The 26,398-nt window shown below is 37.5% G+C and overlaps 1 long non-coding RNA gene across 4 annotated transcripts in view; it reads left to right on the top strand.

Moving 5' to 3' along the window:
* Positions 1–26,398, top strand: part of LOC129049759 (uncharacterized) — a 79,414-nt gene that overhangs the window by 42,871 nt on the left and 10,145 nt on the right. For all 4 annotated transcript variants that reach the window (XR_010136970.1, XR_010136969.1, XR_010136971.1 and 1 more), the window contains 2 exons: positions 19,137–19,187; positions 20,284–20,452. This is a non-coding gene — a long non-coding RNA (uncharacterized LOC129049759). The remainder of the gene's footprint in view (positions 1–19,136; positions 19,188–20,283; positions 20,453–26,398) is intronic.

The following is a 26,398-nucleotide window of genomic DNA, read 5'->3' as shown; positions in this document are numbered from 1 at the left end:
TATTCTGAGGATAAAGATTAAGGATTTTTGTTTTATTTTCTCCAAAGTTTGTTATTTTTCAGTAGATTTTTACTTTAATGTGCAAAATGGTGATATTATTTGTTTTAACCTTTAGATTAAGCAAATGAATTAAGCATCATACAGGTAATATTGAAATTCATATTTATTTTGCCCTATTTCTAAATAAAAATGGAGAACTTAAATGTGCTGGAATCACAATTTGTATTGTAAAGAGTTTTTATACCATGTACTGTGTTTGGAATATAGCTTTTGGTACTTTATGCTTTTGGGGAAAAATTGAATATCTTAAAATTCTACCGTTTACACCACATGCAGTAGTTATTAGTGAAGTCAACATATTGTGTGACTATCTTCATTATTACTTTATGACCACATGTGTTTAACTAATAGCTTTTATTTTGTTTTATCCTTCCAATGTACTAAAACGTTCAGAATACCCAATACAGCTTTTCCATGTAATGACACTGCCTCATTAGTTTGATGCATTTGGGCATACATACTAATAAGGACAGTTGCAAGGTAAAAATACTTTATTTCATTCTTCCCTGGTGTTCCTTTTTGAAATAAGAACATTTTGTACTAGTGGATGTAGCAGCTCAAATGTAACCAAAGGAAAAAGCTCAGGAAAAGGCACAGATGGTCTCATTGGACTCTAGAGGAACTACTTGTCTTATCAGTGGCACTTTCTTCGTGGATTTTCTACCTAACTGTTTGCATAGCATAAAATTAATTTTTCAGGTAACACTTCCGTAGCCATAATTAATGTCAAGGCTGTAATTTCCTAGCATGGGCAGATGAAGAGTTACTCAGCTAAAAATAGATTGGCTTAACAGTCCCTATAAAACCTTGTGGCCCCTTTCAATTAAGAGATTTTCCTGCGATGGATGGCAGCACACAGTGCATTATTCATATGTATTTTTGCTTCAGTCATTGGTATGCATCATGAATTACACCATGGGGCTCACCTTTTTCTGAGGAGGAGACAGTATCTTTCTTTCAGACAAATCCTAAATTGGATTTTCTGGGCCATAACTGACATTGATGGTTTTGTCAGTAATAAACTTGAAAAAGTTTTTTCCCCACTCTGGAATCTTCTATTTGCTAGAAAACTGTCAATAGACAAGTGGAAATTCATGTTAGTTTAATTGAAAATTAATGTCCATTCAATTCCACTGACAATATTTTCTGAAAGAAGGTTCCTGTGTAAATTGCAAAATTCAGGAAGAGAGAAATTGTAAGCTGCCAAACTACAGCTGCAACCAAACACTAATCTTTATTTGAAAAGAGTTTCAATGGCTAGGAAGGAAATGGAATCTGTTTGGAGATTCACTTTCACTGTTCTATATCTTGATTCATTACTAGACTCTGCTAAATTTGATTTCTGTTAGTCTTTTCTTAAACACATTGATTTTTTATTAACTTTAATTTTTTTAATTTTTAATTTTTGTGGTTACATAGTAGGTGTACATGTTTATTGGGAACATGAGACAGCTAGATATGGTATACAATGCATAATAATTGCATGAGTGTAAATGAGGTATTCATCACCTCAAGCATTTATCCTCTTTGTGTCATGATCAATCCAATTATACTCCTTTAGATATTTTATAATATACAAGAAATTATTGTTCACTGTAGTCACCCTATTATGCTATCAAATACTAGAATTTATTCATTCTATTTAACTACATTTTTGTACCCACTAACCATCTCCACTCCTCCCCACTCCCAGACCACACAACTATACTTCCCAGCCTTTGAAAACCATCCTTCTACTCTCAATTTCCGAGTTCAGTTGTTTTTAATTTTTAGCTTCCAAAAACAAGTGAGAACATGAAGTTTGTCTTTCCATGCCTGGCTTATTTCACTTAACGTAATGTCCTCCAGTTCCATTCATGTTGTTGCATATGATAGGCTTTCATTCTTTCCTGTGCCTGAATAGTACTCCATTGTGTATATGTACCACATTTGCTTCATCATTTATTCGTTGTTGAACACTTAGGTTGCTTCCAAATCTTGGCTATTGTGAATAGTGCTGCAATAAATATGAGATTACAGATAACTCTTTGATATATTGATTTCCTTCCCTTTGGGTATATACCTAGCAATGGGATTGCTGGATCATATGGTAGTTCTATTTTCAGTTTGTTGAGGAACCTCCATACTCTTCTCTATAGTGGTTGCAGAAATTTACATTCCCACCAACAGTATTACGAGGGTTCTCTTTTCTCCACATCCTCACCAGCATTTGTTATTGACTGTCTTTTGGATAGAACCCATTTTAACTGGGGTGAGATGGTATCTCATTGTGGTTTGATTTGCATTTCTCTGATGATCAATGGTGTTGAGCTCCTTTTCATATGCCTGTTTGCCATCTGTATTAGTTCTTTTGAAAAGTGTCTGTTCAGATCTTTGGCCCATTTAAAAATCTGTTTGATTTTTTTCCCATAGAGTTGAGTTCCTTACATATTCTGGTTATTAATCCCTTGTCAGATAGTTAGTTTGCAAATAATTTCTCCTATTCTGTGGATTATTTCTTCACTTTGTTGATTGTTTCCTTTGCTATTCAGAAACTTTTTAAATTGCCATGATAACCCTTGTCCATGTTTTCTTTGTTTGCCTGTGCTTGTGGAGTGCGACTCAAGAAATCTTTGGCCAGACCAATGTCCGGGAGAGTTTCTCTAATGTTCTCTTTTAGTAGTTTCATAGTTTGAGGTCTTAGATTTACATCTTTAGTCCATTTTGATTTGATTTTCGCATATGGTGGGAGGTAGGGGTCTAGTGTTATTCTTTTGCATATGAATATTCAGTTTACTCAGCTCCATTTGTTGAGAAGACTGTCCTTTCCCCAATGTATGTCTTTGGCACGTTTGTCAAAAATTAGTTTACTATGAATGAATGATTTATTTCTTGTTTCTCTATTCTGTTCCATCAGTCTACGTGTCTGTTTTTAGGCCAGTATCATGTTGTTTGGTTACTATGGCTCTATAGTATAATCTGAAGTCAGGTAATGTGATTCCTCTAGTTTTATTCTTATAGCTTTGGCTATTCTGGGTCTTTTATTGTTCCATATACATTTTAGATTTTTTTTTACTTCTATGATGAATGTCACTGGTATTTTAATAGAAATTACATTGAATCTGTATATTGTTTTGCATATTATGGACATATCAACAATATTGACTCTTCTAATCCATGAACATGGAGTTAGATTTCTATTTTTTGTGTGTCATCTTCAGTTTCTTCCATGAATGTTTTAGTTTTCATTGTAGAGATCTTTTATTTCTTTGCTTATGTTGATTCTTAGGTACTTTATTGTCTTTGTAGTTATTATAAATGAGATTACTTTCTTGATTACTTTTTCACATTGTTCAGTTGACATAGGAAATACTACTGATATTTGCATGTTGATTTTGTATACTGCAACTTTACTAAATCTATCAGGTCTAATAGGTTTTTTTGGCACAGTCTTTAAGATTTTCCAAATAAAAGATCATCTGCCAACAAGGATAATTTGACTTCTCCTTTTAATTTGGGTGCCCTTTATTTCTTTCTCTTGTCTGATTGCTCTAGCTAGGACTTCCAGTATAGTGTTGCATACCAAGGATGAAAGTGAGCATCCTTGTCATATTTCAGATTTTAGAGGAAAGGCTTTCAGTTTTTCGACATTCAGTGCGATACTAGCTGTGAGTCTGTTCTATATGGCTTTTATTGTGCTGAAGTTTTGATATAGTTTGGCTGTGTACCCACCCAAATCTCATTTTGTAGTTTCCATAATCCCCATGTGTCGAGGGAAGAAGCTGGTGTCAGGAAATTTCCCCCATTCTCATGATAGTGAGTGAGTTCTCATGAGATCTGATGGTTTTATGAAGGGCTTTTCCCTCTTTGCTCAGCACTTACGTCTCCTGTTGCCATGTGAAGAAGGATGTGTTTCCTTCCCCTTCTGCCATGATTATAAGTTTCCTGAGGCCTTCCAAGCTATGCAGAACTGTGAGTCAATTAAACTTATTTCCTTTATAAATTACCCAGTCTCAGGCAATTCTATATAGCAGTGTGAGAACAGACTTATACAGCAAATTGGTATTGAGAGTGGGGTGCTGCTGTAAGAATACCCAAAAATGTGGAAGTGACTTTGGAACTCGTAACAGGCAGAGGTTGGAACAGTTTGGAGGGCTCAGAAGAAGATAGGAAATGTGGGAAAGTTTGGAACTTTCTAGAAACTTGGAGGGCTCAGAATACAGGAAGACGTGGAAAGGCCTGGAACTTCCTAGAAACTTGTTGAATGGCTTTGACCAAAATGCTGATAGTGATATGGACAATGAAGTCCAGGCTGAAGTAGTCTCAGATGGAGAAGCTGTTGGGAACTGGAGTAAAGGTGACTCTTGCTATGCTTTAGCAAAGAGACTGGCAGCTTTTTGCCCCTGCCCTAGAGATCTATGGAAATTTGAACTTGAAATAGATGATTTAGGATATCTGGTGGAAGAAATTTCTAAGCAACAAAGTATTCAAGAGGTAACAGAGCATAAAAGTTTGGAAAATTTGCAGCCTGATGATGCAATAGAAAAGAAAAAACTATTTTCTGGGGAGAAATTCAAAATGACTGTGGAAATTTGTGTAAGTAACAAGGAGCCAAATGTTAATCACCAAGACAATGGGGAAAATGTCTCCAGGACATGTCAGAAACCTTCAAACAGCCCCTCCCATCACAGACCTGGAGGCCTAGTAGGAAAAATTTGTTTCCTGGGCCAGGCCCAGGCCCCCCTCTGCTGTGTGAGCCTAGTGACTTGGTGCCCTGCATCCCAGCCACTCCAGTCATGGCTAAAAGGGGGCAAGGTACAGCTCGGGCCATGGCTTCAGAGGGTGCAAGCCCCAGGCCTTGGCGGCTTCCACATGGTGTTGAGCCTGCAGGTGCACGGAAGTAAAAAATTGAGGTTTGGGAACCTCAGCCTAGATTTCAGAGGATATGTGGAAATGTATGGTTGTACAGGCAGAAGTTTGCTGCAGGGATGGGACCCTTGTGGAGAACCTCTGCTAGGTCAGTGCAGCAGGGAAATATGGGGTTGGAGCCCCCACACAGAGTCTTCACTGGGGCACTACCTGGTGGAGCTGTGAGGAGAGGGCCACCATCTTCCAGACCCCAGAATAGTAGATCCACCAACAGCTTGCACCATGTGCCTGGAAAAGTCACAGACACTCAACACCAGCCATGAATGCAGCTGGGAAGGGGCTGTACCCTGCAAAGTTAGAGGAGTGGAGCTGCCCAAGACCATGGGAGCTCACTTCTTGCATTGCTGTGACCTGGGTGTGAGACATGGAGTCAAAGGAGATATTTTGTTATGGTTTAGTGACTGCCCAGTGGATTTTGATTTTGCATGAGGCCTGTAGCCCCTTCATTTTGGCCAATTTCTCCCATTTGGAATGGGTGTATTTATCTAATTCCTGTATCCTCCATTGTATCTAGGAAGTAACTAACTTGCTTTTGATTTTACAGGCAGAAGGGACTTGCCTTGTCTCAGATGAGACTTTGGACTTGGTCTTTTAAGTTAATGCTGGAATGAGCTAAGACTTTGGGGGACTATTGGAAAGGCATAGTTGTGTTTTGAAATGTGAGGACATGAGATTTGGGAAGGGCAAGGATGGAATGATGTGGTTTGACTGTGTCCCCACCCAAATTTCATCTTCAATTCTAATTTCCATAATTCCTATATGTCACGGGAGGGACCTGGTGGAAGATAATTGAATCATGAGGGCAGTTCCCCCCATATCTCATGATAGTGAGTGAGTTCCATAATATCTGATGGTTTTACAAGGGGCTTTTTCCCCCTTGCTTGGTACTTCTCTCTCCTTCAACCATTTAAAGAAGGACATGTTTGCTTTTCCTTCAACCGTGATTGTAAGTTTCCTGTGGCCTCCTCAGTCATGTGGAAATGTGAGTCAATTATACCTCTTTACTTTATGCATTACATTGTCTTGGGCAGTTCTTTATAGCATTATGAAAATGGACTAATACAGATACATTCCTTCTATACTCAGTTGTTTGAAGATTTTTATCATGAAGGGATGTTGAATTTTATCAAATGCTTTTTCAATATCATTTGTCATGATCATATATTTTTGTGCTTCATTCTGTTGATATGATGTATCATATTGCTTTACTTATGTTGAACCATCCCTGCACCCTAGGATAAATCCCACTTGGTAATAATGAATGATCTTTTTAATGTGTTGTTGAATTCAGTTTCCTAGTATTTTGTTGAGGATTTTTGCATCAATATTCATCAGGGATATTGGCCTGTAATTTTTGTTGTTTGATGTGCCTCTTATTTTAGTATCTGGATAATACTGGGCTTGTAGAATGAGTTTGGAGGTATTCCCTCCTCCTCTATTTTTCAGAATAATGTAGGTAGGATTGGTATTAATTCTGTAAATGTTTGGTAGAAATCAGCAGTGAAGCCATCATTTCCCAGCCTTTTTTTTTTTACTGGGTGGCTTTTTATTATGGCCTCGATCTTATTTCTTGCTATTTGCCTGTTCACATTTTGAATTTCTTCATAGTTCAATCTCGATAGGTTGTATGTGTCTAGAAATGTATTTATTTCTTCTACATTTTCCAATTTATTGACATATTGTTGCTCATAGTAGCCTCTAATTATGCTTTGAATTTCTGTGGTATCAGTTGTAATGTCTCCTCTTTTTATCTCAAATTTCATTTATTTTAGGCATCTATCTTTTTTTCTTAGTCTGGCTAAAAATATGTCAATTTTGTTTAACTTTTCAAAAACTACCTTTTATTTTATTGATCATGTATATTTTTCTTCATTTGTATTTCATTTATTTCTGCTCTGATCCTTTTAATTTCTTTTCTTCTAATCATTTTAGGGTTGGTTTGCTCTTGCTTTTCTAGTTCTTTAAGATTGTTAGGTAGTTTATTTAAAGTTTTTCTACTGTTTCGATATAGGCCATTGTAGATCTAAACTTTCCTCTTAGTACTGCTTTCACTGTATTCCGTAGGTTTTGACATATTGTGTTCCCATTATTATTTGTTTTAAAACATTTAAATTTCCTTCTTAATTTCTTTATTGACCCACTGGTCATTCTGAAGCATATTGTTTAATATCCATGTATTTATACAGTTTCCAAGATTCCTCTTGCAATTGATTTCTAATTTTATTCCGTTGTGGTCAGAGAAAATACTTGATATGATTTCATTTTTTTGGAAATCTTACAGATTAGTTTTGTGGCCTAACATATGGTCTATTCTTGAGATTACTCCCTGTATTGAGGACAAGAATGTGTTTATTTGGCAGCTGTTGGATGATGAAATAGTCTGTAAAAAACCTATAAGGTCAATTTGGTCTATAGTGCAGATTAAATTCAGTGTTTCTTTGTTGATGTTCTGTATGGATGATCTGTCCAATGCCGAAAGAAGGGTGTTGATGACTCCGACTATTATTGTATTATGGTGTATCTCTCTTCTTAGTTCTATTAATGTTTTGTTTATATATCTGGGTGCTCCAGTGTTGGAGGTATATATATTTAAAACTGTTTTATCCTCTTGTTGAATTTATCTTTTTGTCATTATAATGACCTTCCTTGTCTCTTTTTGTAGTTTTTGTCTGACATCTCTTTTTTTCTGAAGTAAGTATAACTACATCTTTTTTTTTTGGTTTCCATTTGCATCGAATATTTTTTTCCATCCCCTTACTTTTAGTCTATGCATTTCCTTATAAATTGTTGGTTCTTTTTAAAATTTATTTATTCAACTACTGTATTTTTTTTATTGGAGAGGTTAGTCCATGTACCTTCAGTGTTATTATTGATAAGTAATGACTTACTTCTGCCATTTTGTTTGTTTTCTGGTTGTTGTGTGGTCTACTATTCCTTCTTTCCTTCCTTCCTGTCTTCCTTTCAGTAAAGGGAATTTACTCTGGTGGTGTGTTTTAATTTATTCTCTATTATTTTTTGTGTATCTGTTGTATTTTTTTTGAATTGTGGTTACCATGAGATTTGCAAGTAATACCTTATAATTCATTCTTTTAATCTGATGACAACTTAGCCTAGATTGCAGAAACTAACAAACAAGCAAAGAGAAAACTTATAAAAACTCTACTTACAAATTTATCCCATTGCTTTTTAACTTTTTTTTTTTTGAGATGAAGCCTCACTCTATTGCCTAAGCTGGAGTGCAGTGGTGTGATCTCAGCTCACTGCCACCTCCATCTCCCAGATTCAAGCGATTCTCCTGCCTCAGTGTCCTGAGTAGCTGGGAATACAAGTGTGTGCCACCATGCCCAGCTAATTTTTGTATTTTTAGTAGAGATGGGGTTTCACTGTGTTGGCCAGGCTGGTCTTGAACTCCTGACATCGTGATCTGCCTGCCTCAGCCTCCCAAAGTGCTGGGATTACATGTGTGAGCCACTGTGCCTGGATGATTTTTAACTTTTTATTGTTTCTGTTTATATCTTATTGTACTGTCTATATCTTGAAAAGTTGTGGTTATTATTGCTGCCAAGTCTGTCCTGCAGACTCTGGTTGAGTGACAGTTGAGAGGAGTACTCAGACACAGATATCCAGTGAAAGAGTGGGCTAGGGGACTGCCAGCACTAGGGGCCAAAAAGAGTTAGCAGTCCCCCTAAGCTGGCGACGCTCGCATTTATTTAGTACAAATTTAGTGACAAAGGCTTGGAGCAAACACAATTTGTAGGTAATAAACATTGTCGACCCCCGGAGTAAAAGTCCTGTGCACGAATGATCAGAGGTTGGTTTCTGGACACATAAGTAAACAGATTTATCTAGATAAGTTCCTTTACATTCCCTTGTTATCTGCCCTTTGCTTTCAGCCCCTAGATAAGAGAATTTGGCTGCCTTCAGCCATAATCCTCTCCTGAAGCTTTTGCAAAACCTCCTGGCCTTCCAAGAAGGTTTGCATCTTTCCCTATAACTTTTTTTCTTACAACTTTTCCCACCACCCTGACCGAACTCCTACATCTCCCCCTTTTCTGTTTTTTTTTTGCATCAGGTTTTGTTGATAGAAGAGTACAGATGTGTGCAACAACAGGTTTGTCTGGTGTTGCAGTCACTGTTTGTATTCTGGCTTTGCATCCTAGAATTAGTAAATAACATAAGACAAACATGAGTATAATCAGTAACATTCTTTTCCAATCAAGGAGTGTTACTTGGCACCTCAGTTCAATGTGTGCCATTACTAAGGAACCCCACTGGGGGTATGTTAACCCCTTCCAGCCAAGCAGTTACATTATTAGAGGCTAGGAAGGTGGTGCCTACCCAGGTAGCAGTGCGGAAGAAAGGTGGATTTAGAAGATGGTCCCAATATAGTGTAGCAGGTACCAGTTGCAGGTAGAATGAGAGAATTTTAAAAGGTTAATAAAGCATAGCAAGGAACAAATTATATGGAGTGAATGGTGTCTGTGTCTGGAGCAGGATTTGCGTAGCTTTCTGAGTCGTCTTCTTCAGCATAATGTCTAGGGCCTGTGTCATTTGAGGAAGCTGAATTGTCTGGGGCTGCAGGTTCTGCAGAGGCATTTCCTTCATTTCCGGTACCAGGTTGGGTCCTAGGCATGCCATGGTATGGTTTGATGCGTCGTGCTGGAATCCAAAGAGGACCTGAGGGGGTGTGAACACAAGCATATCCTCTTCCCCATGTTAGCAATTCATTTGGACCACACCATACATTACTGTTTACATCTTTCCATAGAACTGCAGGTTTTATGTCTTGAGAGGTTTTAGCAAACTGCTTTTCTATAGCTGATTGAAATTTATCATCTAAGTTTTAAAAATTAAGGGTAAATAAGCCTTGTGCTAGCAGTGTTGCAAGGTCCTTACTCATATTCCTCATTTTTTGTTTTGTGAGCATATTTTTAGGAGTGGAATGGACACATCCTACTATGGCCTGTCCTTGGGGGTTATATGGGATGCCTGTGGAATGTTGGATGTTCCATGTGTGACAAAATTGTTGAAATTGTGAGCTGGCATAAGCTGGACCATTATCAGTTTTAATTTTTGTGGGCTGCCCCATAAATACAAAAGTTAAGAGAAGATGTTTTTAATGACATATCGGGTGGACTCGCCAGGAAGAGCATGTGTGCTAATTAGGTGAGAATTGGTATCAACAGATACATGTTACATATCTTAGTTTTACAAATTCAGGGATGTGTGTAACATCTGTTTGCCATAACTGATTAGGTTGTAGTCCTCTAGGGTTAACACCTGTTGAAGGAGGGGATGTGCCTGTGAGCTGGCAATCTGGGCATTGCAGGATAATTTATTTAGCTAGTCTTTGGGTAAGTTGAAATTGTTTAGTTAAGTTCCTCCAATTTTGGTGGAAAAATTGATGAGATTGAGTGGCTTGGTCAAGCAGTGACGTCATAACTTGCAGGTCTTCCTGTTCATTGCCATAAGCCAAAGTGCCAGGCAGTGAGCTGTGGGCTAAATATGTGTGATAAAAATAGGATGTGTACATTGATTCAGCAATTGCTGAAGTAGAAGAATAAGTGCACATAGGGTGGGCTTGAGAGTGGACTTAATGAGGGCTGTTTCAAGGTTCTGCAATAAATAAACAGAGCAAGCAGAGCACTAACAATATTGATAAGCTGAGCAGAAAAGGTCTCCAGGGCCAATATTAAGGCTCCAACTTCAGCTCTCTGGGGACTAGTAAATCCAGAACAAGTGAGGGAATTAGGTGGTCTCCACCAAACAGCTGCTTTTCCATTTTTACCAGAGCCATCAGTAAAAAGTGTTAAAGCGTTAGGTATGGGGGGGAGTGAACTACTTTTGTAGGCGCAACTACAGGAGTATGACATAAGAACTGAACTAGTTTGTCAGCAGGAAGAGCATGCTCTATATGGCCTGTGTAATCAGAGAGTGCTATTTGCATGTCTAGAGATAAGGGCAATACTGCTTCGAATTACTTTTTACTCAAAGGAATTCTTATGACCTCAGGGTCATAACCTAGCAACTGTTGGCATCATCTGTGGCCTGTATAGATAACTTTACTAACTAGCTGGATATAGGGAGATAGTGTTTTAGTCCTGGTATGTGAGCAAAAAACCCATTCTAGGAAGCATAGCCCTGGGGCCATCTGTCTTATTAATCCTGTTGGGGAATGTTTAGTAGGAAAAACAAACTATTGAACTGAATATCATGGCTCTATGCGATCTAGTTGCCTCCGAGGAAGAGCTTGCTCTACTTCCTCAATTTCCCTTTTTGCTGCAGGAGTTAAATACCTGGGAGAATGTAGGGCTATATTGCCCTTTACGGTAGAAAACAGGTTTTGTAACTTATCAGTAGTTATGCCCAAGGTGGAGTGAAGCCAATTAATATTGCCCAGTAATTTTTGATAATCATTTAAGGTGTGTAGGTCGTTAGTATTTAACCTTTTGAGGTCTTACTGACCAGGAAGTTAGTATGTATACAAGATATTTCCAAGGAGAGGACAATGGTACTTTTTCAGGTGCTACGATTAAACCTCTTAACTGTGTATTCATTACGACAGAGGCATATAAACTTAAAAGTACTGGCTCCGTTGGGGGTGCTAGTAAAATATCATCCATAAAATGAATAATCTTGAAATTAGGAAATTCTTCTCTACTGGGGAGCAAAGCCTGATTTACATGATACTGACACATGGTAGGACTGTTCAGCATCCCTTGAGGAAGTACTTTCCAATGAATCATTGAGCTGGCCTTTCATTATTGATAGCTGATATTGTAAATGCAAATTTTTTCTCCGTTATGTTCTGCAAGGAGAATAGTTAAGTCAATAATGACTACAGGCCAATCTTGAGGAATCGTCATGGGGGAAGGGAGGCCCTGTTGAAGGGACCCTATAGGTTGCAAATTAGCATTGATAGCCCATAGGTCATTCAGAAGCCTCCATTTGCCAGATCTTTTGGGAATGACAAAAATGGGTGAATTCCAAGGGCTGTTTGATGGTTCTACATGGCCGGCTTTTAATTGCTCCTCAGCTAGTTCATGGGCTCTTTGTAATTTCTCTCCCTTTAAAGGCCACTGTTCTACCCAAATTGGATCTTCAGAGAGCCATGTCAGAGGTAGAGGAGGGATAATAACAGTGGCCAAAATTAGAAAGAGGTCTGCAGAGTGACCTCAATTAACCCTTTTGTAAATGAGCTAATGGCTCTGTTTTCTCTAATGCTTTTTCTTATCTTTTTATAAGCTTCAAAAGAAATGGGTTCATACACCTGATTGGCTTGTCAATCTTGCATTACTGGGCAGGCTAAGAGCGCCTCTTCTAATGCTGCTTGCCTAAGACAGGGTCCCATAGTTGTAGCATATCCCTTGTCTTTTTTCCAATTTATTTGAGAGGGCTCAGACAAAACCTCCATTTCCACTTGGTTATTTTTCCCCCTTAATGGCAGGGCTGAGGGAGAAGGAGGTGGTGGTAAAGTAGGTGACAGTTCCTCCTCCCTTACCTTTTTAGGCTCTTCTGTGTAGAGTGAGACCAAAGCAGCCCTAACTAAAGCCCATAACATTGAAGATGTTACTGGGACCCATTGCCCTTGCACATGATTAAGATTTCTCCCCACTTGTTCCCAGAGCTCTATGTCTAGTGTACCTTCTTCTGGAAACCATGGGTTATGGGAAACAACAGTTTGCATTAGGTCCCTTAATTGAGCCTGCAAAACCGAGGCTCCACTAGCTTTAAGCAGCTGTTTCAATACTTTTATATACTGTTGCTGTTGAGCTGATAACTGTTGTCCCTTGATGAAACCCTAGCCTGAACAATTCCCTCGGACTTGGAAATCCCGAGCGGGCATCAATGACTTACTGACTGTGCAGTCTCTTCACCTTCATTTTTGAGGGTTCTATTGTGATCTGTTGCAGTGTTCCTCACACGGTGACACTCACTCGGCTGCCGCTGAGTCTGTCCCGTAGACTCTGGCTGAGCGATGGATGAGAGGAGTACTCAGACACAGATATCCAGTGAAAGAGCGGGCTAGGGGACTGCCGGCACTAGGGTCCAAAGAGAGTTAGCAGTCCCCCTAAGCCAGCAATGGTTGCATTTATTTAGTACAGGTTTAATGACAAAGGCTTGGAGCAAACACAATTTGTGGGTAATAAACATTGTTGACCCCCTGAGTAGAGAGCAGTCCTGTGCGTGAATGATTAAAGGTTGGTTTCTGGAGACATAAGTAAACAGATTTATCTAGATAAGTTCCTTCACATTCCCTTGTTATCTGCCCTTTGCTCACAGCCCCCAGATGAGAGAACTTGGCTGCCTTCAGCCATAATCCTCTCCCGAAGCTTTGGCAAAACCTCCCGGCCTTCCAAGAAGATTTGCATCTTTCCCTGTAACTTTTTTTCTTTCAACTTTTCCCACCACCCTAACCGAACTTCTACATATTATTTTTGATCAGTTCATCATTTAGTTTTTCTACCCAGGATATGAGTAGTATACATATCACAATTACAGCGTTATAATATTCTATGATTGTCTGTGTAATTACTATTTCCAGTGAGTTTTGTACCTCAAGATAATTTTTTTTTTTTTTTTGAGACAGGATCTCACTCTGTCGCCCAGGCTGGAGTGCAGTGGCATGATTACTGCTCACTGCAGCCTCGACCTCCCTGGGCTCAAGTGATCCCCCCATCTCAGCCTCCCCAGTAGCTGGGACCACAGGTGTGTGCCACCACACCTGGGTAATATATGTATTTTTAGTAGAGATGGGGTTTCACCATGTTACTAAGGCTGGTCTCAAATTCCTGAGCTCCAGCAATCCACCCACCTCGGCCTCCCAAAGTGCTGGGATTACAGGTGTGAGCTGCCACACCTGGCCTCCAGATATTTTATTGTTGCTCATAATGTCTTTTTCTTTCAGATTGAAGAACTCCCTTTAACATTTCTGGTAGGACAGGTCTGGTGTTGATGAACTCCTTCACTTTTTTGTTTGTTTGTTTTGGAAAAGTTTTTATTTGTCCTTTAAGTTTGAAGAATACTTTCCTTGGATATATTATTCTAGGATAAAAGTTTTTTTCTTTTAGTAATTTAAGTATGTCGTAGTCTGAACGGTTTCCAGTGAGAAGTCTGCTGCCAGATATATTAGAACTCAATTATATTTTGTTTCTTTTCTCTTGCTGCTTTTAATATCCTTTTTTAATACTTGACCTTTGGCAGTTTGATTATTAAATATCTTGAGGTAATCTTCTCTGGGTTAAATCTACTTGATGTTCTATAACCTTGTACTTGAATATTGAGATCTTTCTCTATGTTTGGGAAGTGCTCTTTAATTATCCCTTTGAATAAATATTCTACCACTCTCTTTCTCTCTACCTCCTCTTTAAGACCAATAACTCTAAGATTTGCCCCTTTGAGACTATTTTCTAGATTCTGTAGGAATGCTTCATTGTTTTTTATTCTTTTTTTCTTTTGTCTCTTCTGATTGTTTATTTTCAAACAGCCTGTGTTTAAGCTCAGTAATTCTTTCTGCTTTATCCATTCTGCTTTTAAGAGAATCTGTTGCATTCTTCAGTATGTCACTTGAACTTTTCAGCACTAGAATTCCTGCTTAATTCTTTTTAATTATTTCAATCTCTTTGTTAAATATATCAGATAGGATTCTGAATTCCTTCTCTGTTATCTTGAATTTCATTGAATTTCCTCAAAACAGCTATTTTAAATATTCTGAATTCTCTCAAAGACCTCATATCTCTTTCTCTCCAGGATTGGTCACTGGTGCCTTATTAGTTTTTTTGGTAAGGTCATGTTTTCCTAGATTGACTTGATGCTTGTGGATGTTTGACCACTGTCTGGGCATTGGAGAGTTAAGTATTTATTGTAGTATTCACAGTCTGGGTTTGACTGTACTCATTGTTCTTGGCAATGCTTTCCAGTTATTCAAAGGGACTTGGGTGTTATAATCTAAGTTTTTGTCACTGCAGCCATATTTGTATTAGCAGGCACCACAAGCCCAGTAATGCTGTGGTTCTTACAGACTCACAGATGTCTGCCCTTGAGGTCTTGTATAAAATCTGGAAGAATTCTCTTGATTACCAGGAAGAGTCTCTTTTTGTCTTCCACTACTTTCTCTCAAACAGAGTCTCTCTCTCTCTCTCTCTCTCTCTATCTCTCTCTCTCTCTGTGCTGAGCTTCCTGGAGCCGGGGGAGGATGAACCAGCTCACACAGGGCCCACAGCAAGTACTACTTGGCTACTGCTGTGATTATTCACAGACCAAAGTTTCTTCAGTCAGCAAGTAATAAATTGTGTCAGAACTGGGCCCTTCCCTTTGAGGCAATGGGTTCTCTTCTGGCCCAGAGGGTGTCTAGAAATGTCATCTGGGAGCTAAGGCCTGGAATAAGGGCTTCAAAACTCTGCTTGGTGCCCTATCCTATTGTTGCTGAGCTGATATTTAAGTTGTAAGACAAAGTTCTCATTACTCTTTTCTGTCCTCTCCTCAAGCAGAAAGAAGGAGTCTATCCCAGAGTTGGGAGCTGCACTGCCTGAGGTTAGGGAAGAGGTGGCACTAAGCACTACCTTGGCTGCCCCAGCTTGTGTCTTACAGGTCACATGCCCCACAAGTATACTGGCTTTGAGATCAGCACAGTACCAGTACTTGCCAAGGAATTGCTGTCCTTTTGGCCTAGACTGCCTTTTTAAGTTTGCTTAGAACCCTAGAGCATTTTAGCTTGCAGTGATGAGGATTGCCAGAACTTAGGTTCTGACCACTGAGATCAGTGATTCCTCTCTGTGTAGTACTGGTCTCAATTCAACCTCCATGGGCATTGACTGAGTTCTGCCTGATATTTCTTTCTGCCATGACAGGGTACACTGAGTTCCAATGCAAAGTCTCACAATCACTGTGCTCTCCCTTCCCTAAGTGCACAGTTTATCTCTATACTCCATGGGGCCCACTGCTGTAGGATGGGGGAGTGGTGGCATCAGCAATTCAAGACTGTCTTTTCTACTCTCTTCAGTGCCTCTTTCAGTGACATGAAGTTAAAACTAGGCTCTGTGATCACTCACCTGATTTTTGGTTCTTATGAAGGTGCTCTCATTGTGTGCATACTTGTTCAATTTGGTGTTCTTGTGGGGGAGGGGATGATTGGTGTAGGCTTCTCTTTGGCCATCTTAATCTGCCTTACTTCTCTTATTCTTATACTATTAATTTTATTTTAATTTGTGTAATCCTGCAGAACAATGAACACCCAAAACTTTTAGATATAACAACTGCAAAGAGAGAAGTACAAGACTTGGAAAACAACAGTGATTGCAAATTCACAATATTTATTTCATTTCTACTCTTATTTGGTCCTAAAAGGATTTAATGAAGGTGGTTTTTCTTTTCAAAGTGTAAAATATAATGAGATTAAGTGCTATGAGAGCAACATTTAGCAGTACAGAAACATCGTGAAACTGTTTTGTTTGTTTATTTTTAGGGTCTATTAGAGGCTCAATATAATCTTTCTATGTTAAAGAGAAATGAATGGAAAGGAGGTAAAAGCGGTAGACTAGCTAACAAAAATATTTTTGTCAGCCAGAAGGGCTGCCATGGACAAGTGGTAAGGTAAATCCCAAAATTCATATTTTCTTCTAAGCTAATTCTTTCTAGCCTGGCAGGTTAGAAAGCTCATGCCCTCTGTTGATTTTACCTAAAATCCATTTGGAAGAATTCTTATGGTTGTAATTTGCTTTTTGGAATCCCTCCTCAATGGCTCAGTGCCTGGCATATATTAAATACTTAGTAAATGTTAAATGTTTTATTGCTAGAATGCATCGTGCAAATTATATGGAGCTTTATGATTTCAGGAGAGAATTACATGAATATTCTGGATTCTTTGTATTCCTAAATCTATAGAACATTTAAATGCATCTCCAAGGATACACCAATAAAAAACACTTTTCCTTATTTTATTATGGATACAGTTATCTGTTAGTTAAAATAACTTTCAAAATGTTTTCTAAATGTGCAAAATTGTCCTTTATAGTTAATACCTCTGAATCTGACCAATAAACAGTTTAAAAATAAGATTTAGAAGTGGGATGTTATATCTGTAAACAAAAAAGATCACTTGCTCTTTAAGCCAGAGGGGAATGGTCCTAACTCCAAAAAACATATTAAATTTAGGTCTTAGTTAAAAGGCAACTATAAAACCTTGATTAAGCATTCCAAGAGATAAAAGTTGTCCACATTAAATTAATATGTGAAATCTGAAGCCTTGTCTAAGCAACCTGGTTAGAAAGTTGTTCCTTATTCCTACGTAATACACCAGTTACAATGGGAGCTGAGTCCTAGGGGTCTATTTCTTTTACAATCATTAACATTGGAGGAGACACATAAACTTATAAGTAAGTGTGAGATAAATAGTATAGGCTGATCCACATGGCTATAGAGTGATTACTCATTAGGGATAATGAAGAATAAGATTTTTAAAAGATTCCATAGATTAGGAGAGATATTAAAGTGGGGGGTAATTAAAAAACTTGGAAGAGAAAATGAAAGGAAGCTGAACACCTGTCCAGAAAGGTTATTTGAGAAAAGTGACCATATTTAGACAAGATTGTCTTTTGTATTTTATTTCTCTATTTGGATAAATGTATAATGGTGTTATGGATTTTATAAAAAATTGCTGTAACATCATCACATAATTCTAATTAGGAATTCTGCCCTATTCTTTCATCCTGGGTCTTTGCCTGAAGTACAGGTTCACGCTTTTCTCCTTCTCCCATCTTTCTTTCCTTCATACATGTATCTGTATGTGTTCATTTAATATTTCCCAATTAAGTTTACTTTCAGTTATACAAGTAATACAAAAGTACATCTAATAAAAAAATCCAAGTGACAGTGATGAAGAGTAAGTCTCTTTTGATGGCAACCTTCCTACCTCATTTCTTTGCTTCCATCTATGCTACTTTATCACCAGGGGTAATCCCTGTAACTAATCTATGTTTATTAATTCCCATAACTAATTTATGTTTGGATTATTTTCTAACATTATTTTTAAAGAAGATACAATTTTTCCTTCTTGAGAGCATTAGGAAAAGCAAAGTTGATGCACTGAGATAAATTCTTCCAATACTATGCTCCTATGTGGATTTAGAGATACCTGACCTCTGGCTGATTATGTGCTGATACTTAATTGACAAAACATTTTAGAGTATTTTTAGTTTTGGTGAGAAAAGAAAACCTTTGTCTTACCACATTTTTTTATTGTATTTTATTTTATTATTATTATACTTTAAGTTTTAGGGTACATGTGCACAATGTGCAGGTTAGTTACATATGTATACATGTGCCATGCTGGTGTGCTGCACCCATTAACTCGTCATTTAGCATTAGGTATATCTCCTAATGCTATCCCTCCCCCCACCCCCCACCCCACAACAGTCCCCAGAGTGTGATGTTCCCCTTCCTGTGTCCCATTTTTATACGTGACATAACTCTTAAAGGAAACAAATATTCTGATTAATACCACTTTGGCTACTTATATTTATAATATATGAAACAATCTTTTAGTAAATTTAATTCTATCCTTTACTTAATGAATTTTCCAAGAAGTTCATCGTAACATGCATTTTTTTTTTAGTGACTTAGAAGCACTTTAATTTTTATGGATGCCTTGTAATAATTATAGAGAATAATTGAATGAAGAATGGATAGGCTGACTCTTACAGTGAGTCAAATTCCTTCTTTCAAGCTAGTGGTTAGCAGTAGGCGCACATTATAAGGTGATTTTCTTATCACATCTTAGTTAAATGGAGATGCTCTTAGGACAACATGTCATTATGTTTTTCCAGTAACATAAACTACTTTTGAAACAGAAATTACTCCCTTGCATTGCATGGTATATAAGCAACATATTCTGTAGTATAACTTATTTCTACATGCTGTTTCTCATAGTCAGTAAACTCTTTCAAGTAAAAAGTTAAATGTACATGGCAGATGCTTCAAATCTATTTTTTTGGAGTTTCTCAAATGTAACGTGCCAATAGCATGCCAAGAGCCAGGAAAGGAATGGTACAAATAGTCTTTGCAGGGAGGGAAGTTCTACATAGTTTTGATATGAACTTAATTCTGAAGTCTTCAAATAAGCAGATGTCATGTTTTCTCTGTAAAGTCATTCTCCCTTATTTGCATTGCAGATTGTTTCTTGAATGGTAAAGAAACGAGTGGAACCACAGTTGGAAACTCAGGTATTGTGCATATTCCACAGCCCAGTTTAACACAGCCTACCTTATGCCTTAGCATGAGGTAACTGACTACAACTGATCTATCACTGACAAAGTGACTGCAAATTATTCTAGTGCTTATAGAAATTTGCAGCTATTTTCCTATCTTTTAAAATTTTACCCATGGATCAAATTTTCTAGTAACTTAGAAAATGAGATAAGACGAAGAAAAGATGAATAACTTAATCCTATGGAAAGTGAAAAAGAAGGATAGAATGAACATTTTGATATGATTATGACCAAACTTAAAGGCAGACAAAATATGTTGTAATACACACACACATATAGAGATATGCATATACACACATTTATTTATAAAGTATGTAAATTTGGGGGTTTTCTTTTGATGTAGAGAAGACTGATCTATAATGTAGAGCCTTGTGTGCGGATTCACTTTGTGACATCAGTCAGTTATTCCAAGAAAGTTCAGAGATTTCTAGATCTAAATCATAAGTATGCTAAACAGAAGTAAAAAAAAAAAAAATAATCTGGGATTTTGACCTTGCCTGTTGATTTTTGACCTCGCCTGACTCAGCTGTGATGGTATGATCCATGTAAAAGTTCTTTCTTTTTTTTTTTTTGTCCTACAGTGTGTGGCTTCATGTAAAAATTTAAATAAAGGGAGGTAGCATGGGAGGGGCTTACTATTTCCCCAGCCCAGCCCATGGGTTGTAATCTTCCCCGTCAATAAACAGACTTTTTCCTACATGTTTCACTTTGCATATACCACCAAACTGAACGTACTTTGTGTTGCCAATGAGACATTGAGAAAATCTCTATTGAAGACTTTAGGTAGTGTTCCCAAAGGTGGAGAGTTGGAGACGAGGGAGGAATTTTTAAACTGTCTTGGGTATTGTGAAGAGTAGACTTTTTTTATTTTTTATTTTTGAGACGGAGTTTCGCTCTGTCGCCTAGGCTGGAGTGCAGTGGCGCGATCTCGGCTCACTGCAAGCTCCGCCTCCCGGGTTCACGCCGTTCTTCTGCCTCAGCCTGCCTAGTAGCTGGGACTACAGGCGCCTGCCACCACGCCCGGCTAATTTATTGTATTTTTTTTTTTTAGTAGAGACGGGGTTTCACCGTGTTAGCCAGGATGGTCTCGATCTCCTGACCTCGTGATCCGCCCGCCTCGGCCTCCCAAAGTGCTGGGATTACAGGCGTGAGCCACCGCGTCCGGCCCCTGTGAAGAGTAGACTTTTATTTCCTTCTTTATTCACAGACTGTCAATAAAGGTAAACTAATTCTTTCCATACTGTGGCAAAGGAAATTTGAAATGTGGCATCCTAATCTCTAAATTGATAAAGGTTGTGTATCAAAATAAGAACCACAAACAATAACAACCATGCACAAAACCCCACTCAATTCTGGTTTCATTAATGTGGTCATTTGTGAAATTAAAATTAGACGAAGGAACTAAAATTTTTAGCCTCAAATTTAATTCCTGTTGTAAAATCTTAAATAATATTGGAGGTCATATATGCATGCTATAAATACTAAATATTGCCAAAAATTAAACATCACTAAAATTAAGCATCATTAGCCAGAGTTCCCTAGTTTCCATTACTGGTACCATTTTTTTGTGCATCTTTTCAGAAATGGTAAGTTATATATGTATAAACATCTTCTTCTTTCATTACAAATTCTCTTTTCTTATAATACTTTGGTATGGTAAATTTATGTGGTAAGACCTGAGTTTAGCTGATGAAACTGGTACTGTAGACAAATTCTAGAACATGGCTTTTCTGTTTGTGAGTCTACTAGGGGAGATTCTAAAATTAATTTATTTGTAAAAAATAGGAAACTTCTCTACCCCCTACTTTTCCAACCAAATTGAATGGTGCCAGACTTTATATACCCCAGCTTCTTTTCTGGTTATGTCTTCATAATACTTCATATTACATAAGTAATTAAAACCCCAAGCTAAACATAACCTCAGTGAAAGTTTTTCTGACCAAGCTTTCATAAATCCTAATAGTCTTGTCAATTAGAGAAACTTTATCAACTGTCTGAGTAGAGCCCATCTGATGGGATTTAATCTCTGTTCCATTCCTTCATTTTTAAAAACAGCTTTATTGAGGTATAGAGAAATTAGATAAACTTTATCAACTGTCTGAGTAGATCTCATCTGATGGGATTTATCTCTGTTCCATTCCTTCATTTTAAAAACAGATTTATTGAAGTGTGATTGATACACAGAGAACTGCACATATTTAATGTGTATACTTTAATAGGTATGGATATAGGAAAGTACTCCTGATACCACCACCATAATCAGGGTAATAGACATATTCAACACTTCTCAGTTTCCTTACATCCCTTGTGTGTGTGTGCGCGTGTGCATGTGTTAAGAACATTTAATAAGAAATATACACTCAACAAATTTTGAGGTGCACAATACCATCTTATTAACTACAGGCAATATGTAATACAGAACTCTAGAACTTATTTACCTGGCATAAGTGTAACTTCATATCTAATGAACACCTCATTTTCTCCACTTCCTAGCCCCTGCCAACCACTATTGTATTCTCTGCTTCTATGAGTTTGACTGTTATAGATAACTCAGAAGTGGAATCATGCACTATTTGTCCTTCCGTGCCTGGCTTATTTCTCTTAGGGTAATAGCCACCAGGTTTATCCAGGTTGTTGTAAATGGCAAGATTTCTGTCTTTTTAAAGACTGAATAAGTTTCCATTGTATACATATACCACGTTTTCTTTTTCCATTCTTCTGTCCATGTCCACTTGGGGTGGTTTTCATATTTTGGCTATTATGAATAATACTGCAATGAACATGGATGTGTAGGTATCTCTTTGAGATCCTGATTTCAATTCTTTTGAATATATACCCAGAAGTGGAATGGCTGGATCATATGATAGATTTATTTTTAATATTTTGAGGAACCTCCATACTGCACTAAATAGCTGCTGCACCATTTAACATGCCCACTAACTGTATAAAAGTGTTTCAGTTTCTTCACATTCTCCCCTACCTTTATTATCTTTGTTTGGTTTTGATAACAGTCATCATAACACTGTGAAGTGGTATCTAATTATAGTTTTTTGTTTGTTTTTTGTTTATTGCTATAAACTTCACTTAAAACTGCTTTTATTAAGTAAGTAATAATATGCTGTATTTTTATTTCCATTTATTTCAGGATCTTTTCAGATTTTCTTTTTGTTTTCTTCTTTGACCTATTCGTTGTTTAGGTGTGTAATGTGTAATTTCCATGTATTTGTAAATTTTATAATTTTCCTGAAGTTATTACATTCTAGTTCCATATTATTGTGGTTGGAAAATATGTTGATATAATTTCAATCTCTCAAAATATATTTACTTAAAATTGTTATGGCTTGTTTTGTGGTCTGTCCTGGAGAATATTCCATATGTGCTTGAGAATAATGTGTATTCTGCTTATGCTAGGTAGAATGTTTCATATGTGTGTTAGGCTCATTTGGTCTATAGTGGTGTTCAAGTTCATTGTTTCCTTATTGATTTTCTTTCTGAATGTTCTGTCCGTTATTGAAAGCAGGGCATCACTTCATGCTTATTGAGGATGATTCTTTACTCCATTCAAATTATAGATAATTATATTACTTTATTTCTTGATACATTTATTATAAGTTTGCCTTTTCCCAAGGGGTTAGAAGTCCTAGGCACTGTTATTTCACTATTCACCACTGCCAAACACTATTATGATTGTATTTTCCCAGGTATATCTCTATATATTGTCTTTAAGGCTCTGTGGGCAATAAGTATGTAAAGGGCCAGCCCCCAGCAAAGGCTTTTGTTCGAAATCCCTGGTTGAACTTTGATGACTTAGACTTGATAAATGGATAGCTCCTTTGGCCCATTTATAGTGACAGTAGGAAGAGTAAAATATATTTTCCTTAAAGCAAGAGAAGAGCCAGCTTAATCTACCAGGATTTTTATGGGGGCAACAGTACTAGCCAAAACTCTCTCAGATCCTCCTACCTCAGGTGTATGGGAGAAAGATTTAGAAGAAAAAGAGAGAGGAATGGTGGGATTCTCTCAGAAGGGTAATATGCAACCTAAGCAAGCATGTATAAGAAGACAGTCAGCCATTTTTCTGGTCTTCACTTCCTTATCATGATGAATGCCCCACTCATTAGAATAATTGACAAAAAATCTATTTTTTTGTTTGTTTGAGGAACACTCTCCTCTCTTTGGAACAAATTGATATAAAATATTTTTGGAGGCAGATGGCAATAGTAGGGTGAAACAAAATTTGTTTTTGGCAAATGTGCATGGTATTTTGTTAAAACGTTAAAATTAATCGAGCTTAAAATTATTATGCTCTTATCATATGGCAACGATCTTCAGCACTCTGATGATTCCTTTATTTGTGAGCAGGAGAGTAATTGCTTTTTGAAAAGAATCTTGGCCCTTCCCGTAGGTACTCCCTTGTTTATCTCTATGTGCAGATGGAGTGGCTTTCTCTTCAAGCATTTGTTCTTGTCAGACTTGTCAACTTTCATAAGAAAATGTCAATCCGGCCTCTGGGTTGAGGAGCTGTTAAAACATATGGCTTTGCACTTAACCGGAAAAACAGAATAGCTTCACTCCAGGTACTTGTCAGGGAATATGATCTTCAACTCACTGCCATTCAACATTTATCAGAAGCTCAGCTGGGAGAAACAATATTTATGAAAGATTGTCTGAAGGACGTGGTGTCTGTCCATTCACCTAGCTCCTCTTAAATCTATCCTATCTAAGCCAGGCAAGCAAAAATTCTGTAACACTGTTCTGGTTCCTGTGGGAATGTGCTTACTAAATTGTGGAGTGGCATTTTGCCATAAGCTTATGCTGAGTGATGTTAGAAGAAACAGATTTTTGAAAGCCACTGTGTTTACTATGAGGCTGTCGTTTAATGATTCTTCACTGTATTACACACTTGTTTCTTTAAGAGGGCCCACAGGAGAAACTTCTCTCTCATGTCAGTACCAGCCATGAGCGTGTTCTTCTTTGCAGTATATTTATAAGCATGTAGACACTGAACCATTACTGATCCTGCCAATGCCTTTATTTGCTAGCAAGTATAAAACTAAAGTTGTAAACCATTTCTGGAAAGCATGCAGGAGTTTACAACATATATTTTGAGAGCTAATTACATGCCTGGCTTCACCTTGTTTGATTTTACCTGATTTACCCTTTGTTCTCAGTTGGATGGAGAAAGATAAGGAAAATCTTCAAAGGAAAGCTGATCAGTCAGGTCTGGAAGGACAGTAGTTCCTGGAAAAAGAAGGGGAACTCACTCGATTTGTAGAGCATAATGCTTTGGGTCCACAGTTAAATCCATGCTTAAATGACATTTCATAGAAATCCAGGTCATATTATCATGTCTCAGTCTTGTGTCATTGTCTGTCTGGGGCTCAGACATTCCACCTCTAGTGACCCACTTTTTATTTCTTCTGGGCCTCCACTAAGGGAAGAGTCTTTCTGGGGAATTGAAAAGAGAAGCATTTGTCAATGGGATGAGTGAGAAGGAGATACATTCTGGAGATGATAACGATATATAATCCACAGGAATTACTTTGTTTTCAGAGTCTCATTCAGGAGTTATTAAAGTGGAAGCATCTGAGTCTGAAGCAAACCATCCAGATAAAATACTGGCACCCGGCCACCAAGTGAATGTATGAGCCAGGCCATTAGTCACACAGATGCTTCTTTCACAGCTTGTGTCAAAATCTGTCACTGATTTTGGCAGCCGCAGGTTAAGTCACTCTTTTAGGGACATAGCCACATGCTACAGAAATGATAAACCTTGATTTTCACCAAATGTTAAAAGGCCTTTTTGCTTTCTATAAAATAATAATTAAAAGCAAATTTTATTTTCCAAACTCGAATTTATGAAAGATAATAATAACTTTCTTTTACTAGTTTGTCATGTAATGACAATATGCTATAAGGGTAATGCAGTGAGTTTTTCTTGAATCTAAAATTATTTAATTTAAAAGTAAGTAAGTCTGTGTTTCATTCTGAGATTATGTACTTCCTATTTTGGGTGTTCATGGCCAAATTGTCTTTATGAAATTGTAAGGTATTTTTTAAAAATTGCCTCCTATTGTTAAATAATAACAACAACAGTAATCGTAACAAGTTAGTCTCTAGGGCTGGCAAGTATGGTTGTTCAGGTTGTTTACTGCATAAGGCACATGAGTTACATATTTGGTGGTTATTCAAATTCTGGAAACCACTAACTAAAAGGATGTCAGCTTTTTATGAGCCATATATATCCTTTCTCCCCCCTAGTTGGAAAAGTTAGCTATTGTTTCCCACTAAACAATATCATCTCATAAAAGATTTCCGTGAAAACATTGTGGAATAGAGAAGGTAATTACCTACACCTTTTCAAACAATGTGGAGCAGATTAATATGCTTCACTGATGTGATGATGACGGCTGGAACCCTTTAAAAGACAGCTTCTGCAATTCAGCACCACAACTTTCCCAGCTGTCAATAGCAACGCCTCTTTCTCTGATTGTTGATTGGCACTGAAAAGCGCTCGTCAGCTCCTAAAATTTATTTAATATGATGCAACAGCATAGAAGACAGGAGAGCTTTTAGGCATTATATGCTTCCCTACTGTGTCTCCAGGAAATAAATTTAAATGATTTTCTACTTGGCTTCTAGTTCTCTTTTATAAAGACATGCAGTGTAGTTAGCCTTCATGCACAAGTACACTTACACACTCACAACTAAAATGTGAAAGGCTCAGAGTTCTTGAAAGGTGAAGACAGCCTATTATTATGCCCTAAGCACATGACACAAAACCAGCACTTCACCAATTTTAGAAATTAAGTTTACAAGGTCCTACAACTAACACCACTACATGTCACTGCATGATTCTACAAGGATAAGGAAACATGCCTTTTTGTGTCATTGAAATTTCTGTAGAACTCTTAATCCTAACTTAATTCACTACAGTGAAAACCTGAATAAATACATCTCATCCAGGAAGGGATTTTGCAAGGTTGAATGACTGCAGGTGATATTTTAAGCAAAAGGATTTTTCATTCTCTCTCTACTGGAAAGGCAATAATTTACCCAGTGTAGGTAAAATATGCTACTAGAAGCAGTCTTCCTTAGAGTATGTAGTTTTATTGTCACATTTCTAAAAGAGAAAATTGTCAAAATACAGTAAAAATTGACTGGCA

This window comes from Pongo abelii, chromosome 15, assembly GCF_028885655.2.
Source record: "Pongo abelii isolate AG06213 chromosome 15, NHGRI_mPonAbe1-v2.0_pri, whole genome shotgun sequence".
Lineage (NCBI taxonomy): Eukaryota > Metazoa > Chordata > Mammalia > Primates > Hominidae > Pongo > Pongo abelii.
The sequence above is the reverse complement of the archived record's forward strand: the minus strand, read 5'-3'. Positions and strand labels throughout refer to the sequence as shown.